The following is a 12,848-nucleotide window of genomic DNA, read 5'->3' as shown; positions in this document are numbered from 1 at the left end:
TTTTCACCCGATTCAAACCGTTCCAACTCCAAACTGTTCAGCCTATTCGGGAATCATGGGTATTCCCTCGAAAAATTCCAAAAATTCCCAGATTTCCCGGAATTTCACGTTTTCCAGGACATGTTTCCCCATTCAAAATGAATTGGCCATTTTTCAAACTTCCGCCATTTACACATTTTTCAAACCATTCCACCTTCAACATATTCCACTCATCCTGGAAATTCAAACTATCATTTTTCCAAATTCAAAAAAATTCCAGGAATTCTCAGAATTCCCGTTTTTTTCAAACCCTTTTTTCTGTCGACGACTCCTCCCACGTTTTTCAACCCACTTCAACAGTTTCACCGTCCAAACATTCCTCTTAAACAGGGAAAAAAAACGAGGGTGCTTTTTGAACTGGAAACATTCCTGGTTTTCCTGAAATTCCAGGAATTCCGTAATACTATTTCTCTATTAAAAATGTTACTACTTGAACATTTCTCGACGATTTGAAAAATGTCAACACCAACCATTTCTATTCATTTCAGAATATTCAAGTTTTTTACCATTTTCAAAAAAATTCCAGCTTTTACCGAAATTCCCAAATTTTTGGGAAATTCCCATTTAAACCACAATTCCCACATTTTTCACCCGATTCAAACCGTTCCAACTCCAAACTGTTCAGCCTATTCGGGGATCACGGGTTTTCCCTTGACAAATTCCAAAAATTCCCAGATTTCCTGGAATTCCAGGTTTTCCAGGACACTTTCCCCCATTCAAAATGAATTGGCCATTTTTAAAACTTCCGCCATTTCCACATTTTTCAAACCATTCTACCGCAAACACATTCCACTCATCCAAACTATCATTTTTCCAAATTCAAAAAAATTCCAGGAATTCTCAGAATTCCCGTTTTTTTCAAACCCTTTTTTCACCCTTTTTTCTGTTGACTACTCCTCCCCCATTTTTCAACCCACTTCAACCGTTCTACTGTCAAAACATTCCTCTTAGTTAGGACAAAAAACAAAGTTGTTTTTTGAACTTGAAAAATTCCCAGTTTTCCCAAAATTCCAGGAATTCCGTCATATTATTTCTCTATTAAAAATGTTACTACTTCAACAAAAATTCCAACACAAACCATTTCAACTCATTCGGACTATTCAAGTTTTTTATCATTTTCCTTTTTTTTTTTTTACCGAAATTACCATTTAAACCAATGTGACATTCTTCAAAGTTCCACAATTCCCACATTTTTCACCCGATTCAAACCGTTCCAACTCCAAACTGTTCAGCCTATTCGGGAATCATGGGTATTCCCTTTAAAAATTCCAAAAATTCCCAGATTTCCCGGAATTTCACGTTTTCCAGGACATGTTTCCCCATTCAAAATGAATTGGCCATTTTTCAAACTTCCGCCATTTACACATTTTTCAAACCATTCCACCTTCAACATATTCCACTCATCCTGGAAATTCAAACTATCATTTTTCCAAATTCAAAAAATTTCCAGGAATTCTCAGAATTCCCGTTTTTTTCAAACCCTTTTTTCACCCTTTTTTCTGTCGACGACTCCTCCCACGTTTTTCAACCCACTTCAACAGTTTCACCGTCCAAACATTCCTCTTAAACAGGGAAAAAAACGAGGTTGCTTTTTGAACTGGAAAAATTCCTGGTTTTCCTGAAATTCCAGGAATTCCGTAATACTATTTCTCTATTAAAAATGTTACTACTTGAACATTTCTCGACCGATTTGAAAAATGTCAACACCAACCATTTCTATTCATTTCAGAATATTCAAGTTTTTTACCATTTTCAAAAAAATTCCAGCTTTTACCGAAATTCCCAAATTTTGGGGAAATTCCCATTTAAACCACAATCCCCACATTTTTCACCCGATTCAAACCGTTCCAACTCCAAACTGTTCAGCCTATTCGGGGATCACGGGTTTTCCCTTGACAAATTCCAAAAATTCCCAGATTTCCTGGAATTCCAGGTTTTCCAGGACACTTTCCCCCATTCAAAATGAAATGGCCATTTTTAAAACTTCCGCTATTTCCACATATTTCAAACCATTCTACCGCAAACACATTCCACTCATCCAAGCTATCATTTTTCCAAATTCAAAAAAATTCCAGGAATTCTCAGAATTCCCATTTTTTCAAACCCTTTTTTCACCCTTTTTTCTGTCGACTACTCCTCCCCCATTTTTCAACCCACTTCAACCGTTCTACTGCCAAAACATTCCTCTTAGTTAGGACAAAAAACGAAGTTGTTTTTTGAACTGGAAAAATTCCCAATTTTCCCAAAATTCCAGGAATTCCGTCATATTATTTCTCTATTAAAAATGTTACTACTTCAACAAAAATTCCAACACAAACCATTTCAACTCATTCGGACTATTCAAGTTTTTTATCATTTTCCAATTTTTTTTTACCGAAATTACCATTTAAACCAATGGGACATTCCTCAAAGTTCCACAATTCCCACATTTTTCACCCGATTCAAACCGTTCCAACTCCAAACTGTTCAGCCTATTCGGGAATCATGGGTATTCCCTTGAAAGATTCCAAAAATTCCCAGATTTCCCGGAATTTCACGTTTTCCAGGACATGTTTCCCCATTCAAAATGAATTGGCCATTTTTCAAACTTCCGCCATTTACACATTTTTCAAACCATTCCACCTTCAACATATTCCACTCATCCTGGAAATTCAAACTATCATTTTTCCAAATTCAAAAAAATTCCAGGAATTCTCAGAATTCCCGTTTTTTTCAAACCCTTTTTTCATTCTTTTTTCTGTCGACGAATCCTCCCACATTTTTCAACCCACTTCAACAGTTTCACCGTCCAAACATTCCTCTTAAACAGGAAAAAAACGAGGTTGCTTTTTGAACTGGAAAAATTCCTGGTTTTCCTGAAATTCCAGGAATTCCGTAATACTATTTCTCTATTAAAAATGTTACTACTTGAACATTTATCGACCGATTTGAAAAATGTCAACACCAACAATTTCTATTCATTTCAGAATATTCAAGTTTTTACCATTTTCAAAAAAATTCCAGCTTTTACCGAAATTCCCAAATTTTTGGGAAATTCCCATTTAAACCACGATTCCCACATTTTTTACCCGATTCAAACCGTTCCAACTCCAAACTGTTCAGCCTATTCAGGGATCACAGGTTTTCCCTTGACAAATTCAAAAAATTCCCAGATTTCCTGGAATTCCAGGTTTTCCAGGACACTTTCCCCCATTCAAAATGAATTGGCCATTTTTAAAACTTCCGCCACTTCCACATTTTTCAAACCATTCTACCGCAAACACATTCCACTCATCCAAACTATAATTTTTCCAAATTCAAAAAAATTCCAGGAATTCTCAGAATTCCCGTTTTTTTAAAACCCTTTTTTCACCCTTTTTTCTGTCGACTACTCCTCCCCCATTTTTCAACCCACTTCAACCGTTCTACTGTCAAAACATTCCTCTTAGTTAGGACAAAAACGAAGTTGTTTTTTGAACTGGAAAAATTCCCAGTTTTCCCAAAATTCCAGGAATTCCGTCATATTATTTCTCTATTAAAAATGTTACTACTTCAACAAAAATTACAACACAAACCATTTCAACTCATTCGGACTATTCAAGTTTTTTATCATTTTCCAATATTTTTTTTACTGAAATTACCAATTTTTTTTAACCGAAATTTCCAATTAAACCAATGGGACATTCTTCAAAGTTCCACAATTCCCACATTTTTCACCCGATTCAAACCGTTCCAACTCCAAACTATTGATGTTGGCCATTTTTAAAACTTCCGCCATTTTCACATTTTTCAAACCATTCCACCTTCAACACATTTCACCATCCTGGACATTCAAACTATCATTTTTCCAAAAAAAAAAAAAAATTCCAGGAATTCCCAGAATTCCCGTTTTTTTCAAACCCTTTTTTGACCCTTTTTTCTGTCGACTACTCCTCCCACATTTTTCAATTAACGTCAACCGTTCCACCATCCAAACATTCCTCTTAATCAGGACAAAAAACAAAATTGTTTTTGAACTGTAAAAATTCCTGGTTTTCCTGAAATTCCAGGAATTACGTAATACTATTTCTCTATTAAAAATGTTACTACTTGAACATTTCTTGACCGATTTGAAAAATTCCAACATCAACCATTTCAACTCATTTAGACTATTCAACCCCCGCCTTCCGCCCGAATGCAGCTGAGATAGGCTCCAGCACCCCCCGCGACCCCAAAAGGGACAAGCGGTAGAAAATGAATGGATGGATGGATAGACTATTCAAGTATTTTACCATTTTCCCCAAAATTAAAAATGTATTCCGAAATTCCCTAATACCATTTACTACTTCAACATTTCTTGCCCAATTTAAACAATTCCAACACCAACCAATTCAGCTAATTTAGGACATTCATGTTCCTAATCATTTTCCAAAAAATCACGCTTTCCCCAAAATTCCCAAATTTCCAGGAAGTTCCTATTGAAATGAATGGAACAGTTGCACAATTCCCACATTTTTGTACCTAGTATAACCATTCCACCTTCAACACATTCCACCATCCTGGAAATGCAAACTACCCTTTTTCCAAGTTAAATTTTTTTGGGGAAAACCAGAATTCCTGGTTTTCCAAAGCCCTATTTCCCCCTGATTTCTGGCAACTACTCCTCCCACATTTTTCAACCCACTTCAACCGTTCCGCCGTCCAAACATTCCTCTTAATCAGGAAAAAAAACTAAATTGTTTTTTGAACTGTAAAAATTCCCGGTTTTCCCAAAATTCCAGGAATTCAGTAACACTGTTTCTCTATAAAAAATGTTACTACTTCAACATTTCTCGGCCGATTTGAAAAATTCCAACACCAACCATTTCAACTCATTCAGACCATTCAAGTTTTTTACCATTTTCCCAAAAATTCCCAATTTTCCCGAAATTCACTACTTCAACATTTCTTGGCCGATTTAAACAATTCCAACACCAACCAATTCAGCTCATTTAGGACATCCATGCCCCTAATCATTTTCCAAAAAATCCAGCTTTTCCCTAAATTCCCAGGAAGTTCCTATTGAAAAATGGGAAATTTTTCCAAGTTGCACAATTCCCACAACCATTACCCTATCCTGGAAATTCAAACTACCCTTTTTTTCAAGTTAAAAAAACTTCCAGTATTTTCCAGAATTCCTGGTTTTCCCAAGCCCAATTTCCACCCTTTTTTCTGGCGACTACTCCTCCCACAATTGTCAACCCACTTCAACTGTTTCACCATCAAAACATTCCTCTTAATCAGAACATAAAACTAACTGTTTTTTGAAGTGTAAAAATTCCCGATTTTCCCAAAATTCCAGGAATTCCGTAATACCATATTTTAAATCTACATTTCTCAACCGATTTGAAAAATTTCAACACTCACCCTTTCAACTGATTCAGACTATTTAAGTTTTTTTTTTTTTTTACCATTTTCAAAAAAACTCCCGCTTTTACAGAAATTCCCAAATTTGGGGGAAATTCCCATTTAATCCAATGGGACATTCTTCAAAGTTCCACAATTCTCTCATTTTTTCATCCGATTCAAACCGTTTCAACTCCAAAATATTCAGCCTGTTCAAAACAGTGTGCTCTCCTTCAACAATCTTTTAAAAATTCCCGGATTTCCAAGAATTCCCAGTTTTCAGGGACATATTCCCCATTCAAAATGAATTGTCAATATTTTTAAACTTCCACAATTTGCACATTTTTCAACCGATTCAAACCATTCCAACATCAACACATTCAAACTAACTATTCCCAAGTTAACTATAACTCTAACCCCAACTCAGACACTAACTCTACATAAAACACTAAAATAAACCCAAACCCCTTAATTCAGACCCTAACCTAAAACCCAAACCTAGTTAAACACTAAGTTTAATTGTCAACCCTCATCCACCCCTCGTGAGCCTCTTTTTATGGATCTGAGGTCGATGGGTGAAAAAAGTACAAGAAGGAAGAAGAAGGGGGAAAAAAGAAAACCAAACCATTTCACGGTTTGTGATTGTGACCGAAACCAGAAGTCATTTTGTTCACCACAGAGCAAAGAAAAACCTGACTGACATATCTACTGACTCTGTGAAACTTTCCGTGTTAGCACGGATAGCATGTTTGCACTGATAGCACATGTTTACATCATTTATGTGACTTGCACATATTTACATCATGTGCACTGATAGCACATATTCACATCATTTATGTGATTGTTGCACATATTCACATCATTCATGTGCACTGATAGCACATATTTACATCATTTATGTGACTGTTGCACATGTTTGTAACACTCAGATGCACTAAGAGCACATTTTACATTATTAATACACACTTTTAGCACATATTTACACCATTCATGTGCGCTAAAAGCATGTGTGGGGGGGGGGGCGTGGCCTGCGGGCCTGTCGCGGAGCGGGGTGTGTAAGGACCGGCCTCGAAGCCAGCGGCAGGTGAGTAGATTGCCCAGCTGGGGCTTGTTATCTAATCCCCTGTCGCCTTCATTAGCAGCAGCCGGACAGAGACACGTTGTTGGAGTTGGAGTTGCTGGTGAGCAGATGCATGAGACCGAGAGAGGGAAAAGCAGAGACACGCCGGACTGAAAAGGCCGAGAGATATTTTGCTGGAAAGCAAACCATACTGCTGTGTGAAAATAAAAGACTTGTTACACCAGACTACCGGGCTCACGAAAGATCTGTCGGCACCAGGAGAACCCTCCCACACTCAAAGACGTTTACAGCACGTATTTACATAAATCATGTGACTGTTGCACATATTTGCAACACTTGTGAAACTGTTAGCATACAGTATATTTACATCATTCATGTGCATTGATAGCACATATTTACATTACTAATGCACACTGATAGCACATATTTACATTATTAATGCGCACTGTTGGCACATATTTACACCATTCATGTGCACTAAAAGCACATATTTACATAAATCATGTGACTGTTGCACATATTTGCAACACTTGTGGAACTATTAGCACATATTTACATCATCCATGTGCATTGATAGCACATATTTACATCATCCATGTGCATTGATAGCACATATTTACATCATTCATGTGCATTGATAGCACATATTTACATCATTCATGTGCACTAATAGCACATATTTACATCATTCATGTGCATTGATAGCACATATTTACATCATTCATGTGCACTAATAGCACATGTTTACATCATTCATGTGCATTGATAGCACATATTTACATAATTCATGTGCATTGATAGCACATATTTACATCATTCATGTGCATTGATAGCACATATTTACATCATTCATGTGCACCAATAGCACATATTTACATCATTCATATGTAAATATGAATGATATTTAAGATATTCAAGTTGTTTAAGTTCATATGCATTGATAGCACATATTTACATCATTCATGTGCATTGATAGCACATATTTACGTAATTCATATGCACTGTTAGCACATATTTACATCATTTATGTGCACTGTTAGCACGTATTTACAAAATATGTGTGCACTGTTAGCACATATTTACATCATTCGTGTGCACTAATAGCACATATTTACATCATTCATGTGCATTGATAGCACATATTTACATCATTCATGTGCATTCATAGCACATATTTACATCATTCATGTGCACTAATAGCACATGTTTACATCATTCATGTGCACTAATAGCACATATTTACATCATTCATGTGCACTAATAGCACATATTTACATCATTCATGTGCACTAATAGCACATATTTACATCATTCATGTGCATTGATAGCACATATTTACATCATTCATGTGCATTGATAGCACATATTTACATCATTCATGTGCATTGATAGCACATATTTACATAATTCATGTGCACTAATAGCACATATTTACATCATTCATATGTAAATATGAATGATATTTAAGATATTCAAGTTGTTTAAGTTCATATGCATTGATAGCACATATTTACATCATTCATGTGCATTGATAGCACATATTTACGTAATTCATATGCACTGTTAGCACATATTTACATCATTTATGTGCACTGTTAGCACGTATTTACAAAATATGTGTGCACTGTTAGCACATATTTACATCATTCGTGTGCACTAATAGCACATATTTACATCATTCATGTGCATTGATAGCACATATTTACATCATTCATGTGCATTCATAGCACATATTTACATCATTCATGTGCACTAATAGCACATGTTTACATCATTCATGTGCACTAATAGCACATATTTACATCATTCATGTGCACTAATAGCACATATTTACATCATTCATGTGCACTAATAGCACATATTTACATCATTCATGTGCATTGATAGCACATATTTACATCATTCATGTGCATTGATAGCACATATTTACATCATTCATGTGCATTGATAGCACATATTTACATCATTCATGTGCATTCATAGCACATATTTACATCATTCATGTGCATTCATAGCACATATTTACATCATTCATGTGCACTAATAGCACATGTTTACATCATTCATGTGCATTGATAGCAAATATATTACATCATTCATGTGCATTGATAGCACATATTTACATAATTCATGTGCACTAATAGCACATATTAAAATCATTCATGTGCATTGATAGCAAATATATTACATCATTCATGTGCATTGATAGCACATATTTACATCATTCATGTGCACTAATAGCACATATTTACATCATTCATGTGCATTGATAGCACAAATTTACATCATTCATGTGCACTAATAGCACATATTTACATCATTCATATGTAAATATGAATGATATTTAAGACATTCAAGTTGTTTAAGTTCATATGCATTGATAGCACATATTTACATCATTCATGTGCATTGATAGCACATATTTACGTAATTCATATGCACTGTTAGCACATATTTACATCATTTATGTGCACTGTTAGCACATATTTACATCATTCATGTGCACTAATAGCACATATTTACATCATTCATGTGCATTGATAGCACATATTTACATAATTCATGTGCACTAATAGCACATATTTACATCATTCATATGTAAATATGAATGATATTTAAGACATTCAAGTTGTTTAAGTTCATATGCATTGATAGCACATATTTACATCATTCATGTGCATTGATAGCACATATTTACGTAATTCATATGCACTGTTAGCACATATTTACATCATTTATGTGCACTGTTAGCACATATTTACATCATTCATGTGCACTAATAGCACATATTTACATCATTCATGTGCACTAATAGCACATATTTACATCATTCATGTGCACTAATAGCACATATTTACATCATTCATATGTAAATATGAATCATATTTAAGACATTCAAGTTGTTTAAGTTCATATGCATTGATAGCACATATTTACATCATTCATGTGCATTGATAGCACATATTTACATCATTCATGTGCACTAATAGCACATATTTACATCATTCATATGTAAATATGAATCATATTTAAGACATTCAAGTTGTTTAAGTTCATATGCATTGATAGCACATATTTATATCATTCATGTGCATTGATAGCACATATTTACGTAATTCATATGCACTGTTAGCACATATTTACATCATTTATGTGCACTGTTAGCACATATTTACATAATTCGTGTGCACTGTTAGCACATAGTTACATCATTCATGTGCATTGATATTGAAATCAATCAAAGTAAAATCAACAAGTGGTGGTTTGATGCTGTCAGGTCTTGCGTGGCCTGCATGATCCCTCCCAGCAGGACTTTTATCGACACTGCCAGTAAATCTGCTCTGAGGTCAGCTTTAAAGTAAAGATTTAAAAATTAAAAAAAGAGCCCAGAATCAGAACCAAAGTGCTGCCTGCAAACAGCTGGCGGTCCTGACTGGGCTCAGCCATGCATGGCTGTAATAGCTGAGGGGCCCGGCGCCAAAGCCCGAGAGAGGCCCGTGTTGCGGCCGTGTTTTTTGGCAGGAGCGGCGCTGGCGCCGAGCCGGCCCACTCAGGCCCGAATCATTACATCGGACCTTTTTGCACTGAGCCTCGCCTATGTTTACTTGCATTTAATGCTGCTAACCATGCTAATTACTGTCAACATAACAGTGGATGGACAAGGTGGGGTTTGTCACTTGTTGCTAGGCAGAATTAGAGGTCAACTATTACTTCTGCCTCATAGGCCACCAGTCTCGCCAAGTTGACATATTCTAGAACAGGGGTCACCAACGCGGTGCCCGCGGGCACCAGGTGGCCCGTAAGGACCAGATGAGTAGCCCGCTGGCCTGTTCTAAAAAATAGCTCAAATAGCAGCACTTACCAGTGAGCTGCCTCTATTTTTTAAATTGTATTTATTTACTAGCAAGCTGGTCTCGCTTTGCCCGACATTTTTAATTCTAAGAGAGACAAAACTCAAATAGAATTTGAAAATCCAAGAAAATATTTTAAAGACTTGGTCTTCACTTGTTTAAATAAATTCATTAATTTTTTTACTTGGCTTCTTATAACTTTCAGAAAGACAATTTTAGAGAAAAAATACAACCTTTAAAATGATTTTAGGATTTTTAAACACATATACCTTTTTACCTTTTAAATTCCTTCCTCTTCTTTGCTGACAATTTAAATCAATGTTCAAGTAAATTTATTTTTTTATTGTAAAGAATAATAAATACATGTTATTTTAATTCTTCATTTTAGCTTCTGTTTTTTCGACAAAAAATATTTGTGAAATATTTCTTCAAACTTATTATGATTAAAATTAAAAAAAAATATTCTGCCAAATCTAGAAAATCTGTAGAATCAAATTTAAATCTCATTTCAAAGTCTTTTGAATTTCTTTTAAAATTTTTGTTCTGGAAAATCTATAAGAAATAATGATTTGTCTTTGTTAGAAATATAGCTTGGTCCAATTTGTTATATATTCTAACAAAGTGTAGATTGGATTTTAACCTATTTAAAACATATCATCAAAATTTTAAAATGAATCTTAATCAGGAAAAATTACTAATGATGTTCCATAAATTATTTTTTAAATTTTTTCAAAAAGATTCAAATTAGCTAGTTTTTCTCTTCTTTTTTTCGGTTGAATTTTGAATTTTAAAGAGTCGAAATTGAAGATAAACTATGTGTCAAAATTTAATTGTCATTTTTTTTGTGTTTTCTCCTCTTTTAAACCGTTCAATTAAGTGTAAATATCATTAATGATTAATAATAACATAGAGTTAAAGGTAAATTGAGCAAATTGGCTATTTCTGGCAATTTATTTAAGTGTGTATCAAACTGGTAGCCCTTCGCATTAATCAGTACCCAAGAAGTAGCTCTTGCTTTCAAAAAGGTTGGTGACCCCTGTTCTAGAACATTCTCAAACTGTGGTACGGGTACCACTAGTGGTACGTGGGGTCTATCCAAAAACCTTTGGCGCCTTTTCATCCGATCAGAACCGTTCGAGTATCAAAACGTTGGGTTCGGCCTTAAATAATTTCCCAATTACCCCAGATTACCCAGAATTCCAGGTTTTCCGAGACATTTTCTCCATTGAAAAAGTACGGGGCCAATTTTTTAATTCGCACATTTCCAACATGTCTCACCTGATGCAACACCTTCCGCTCATCCTGGACAATCAAACTACCATTTTCAAAGGTCAAATCAATTCCAGGAATTTACAGAATTCCCGGTTTTCCAAAGCCCGATTTTCACCCTTTGTTCTAGCGGTTTCACCGTCCACATTTTTCAGCCAATTCCACAATCATCAAAGCATTCCTTTTAGTTGGGACATCAAAAGTGACTTTTTTTTTCCATACGAATTCCCGGTTTTCCCAAAATTCCAGGAATTCCGAAATAACAATTCTCAATTCAAAGTGTTACTACATCAACATTTCTGAATAAATTCCAAAAAATCTAACACCAACCCATTCATAACATTTAGCACAATTGTGATATCTATATTTTAGAAAATTTCAGATTTTTTTTTAGAATTTTCCGGAAATTCCCACATTTCCAGGAAAATTCCCATTCAAATGAATGGAAATATTCAAAGTTCTACCACTTCCAAATTTCACACAGTTTTGCCCCAATATTTTACCCGATTCGAACCTTTGAACCGTCCACACACACCACTCTCCCTGGATATTACAGGCAAAAAACAAGTTTCCCATTTTCCCAAAATTCCTGGACTTTCCAGGAATTTCTCGCCATTGACAATGAATGGGCAATATACAAACCTCTTCATATCCCACATTTCTCAACCGTTCAAAGATCCACACACTCGACTCACCCTGGACATTCAAGCCAGCATGTTTCCCGGTTACGAAAATTCCCTGATTACCATGAATTTTCCCTCATTTAAAAAATAAATGGGCAATATACACACCTCTTCATATCCAACATTACTTAACTGTTTCGAACCTTTAAACAATCCACAAACACTACTCATCCTGGATTATAAAGGTAAAAAACATGTTTCCCATTTCCCAAAAATTCCTGGACTTTCCAGAAATTTCTCCCCATTGACAATGAATGGGCAATATACAAACCTCTTCATATCCCACATTTCTCAACCAATTTAAACCATTCAAAGATCCACACACTTCACTCACCCTGGACATTCAAGCCAGCATGTTTCCCAGTTATGAAAATTCCCTGATTACCAGGAATTTTCCCTCATTTAAAAAATAAATGGGCAATATACACACCTCTTCATATCCAACAGTACTCAACTGTTTCAAACCTTTCAACCATTCACACAAACACTACTCACCCTGCCTTATAAAGGCAAAAAACATGTTTCTAATTTCCCCCAATTTCCAGGAATTTCTAGGAATTTCTCCCCATTAACAATGAATAG

Source organism: Entelurus aequoreus, linkage group LG27, assembly GCF_033978785.1.
Source record: "Entelurus aequoreus isolate RoL-2023_Sb linkage group LG27, RoL_Eaeq_v1.1, whole genome shotgun sequence".
NCBI lineage: Eukaryota > Metazoa > Chordata > Actinopteri > Syngnathiformes > Syngnathidae > Entelurus > Entelurus aequoreus.
Note: the sequence above shows the minus strand (reverse complement) of the source record.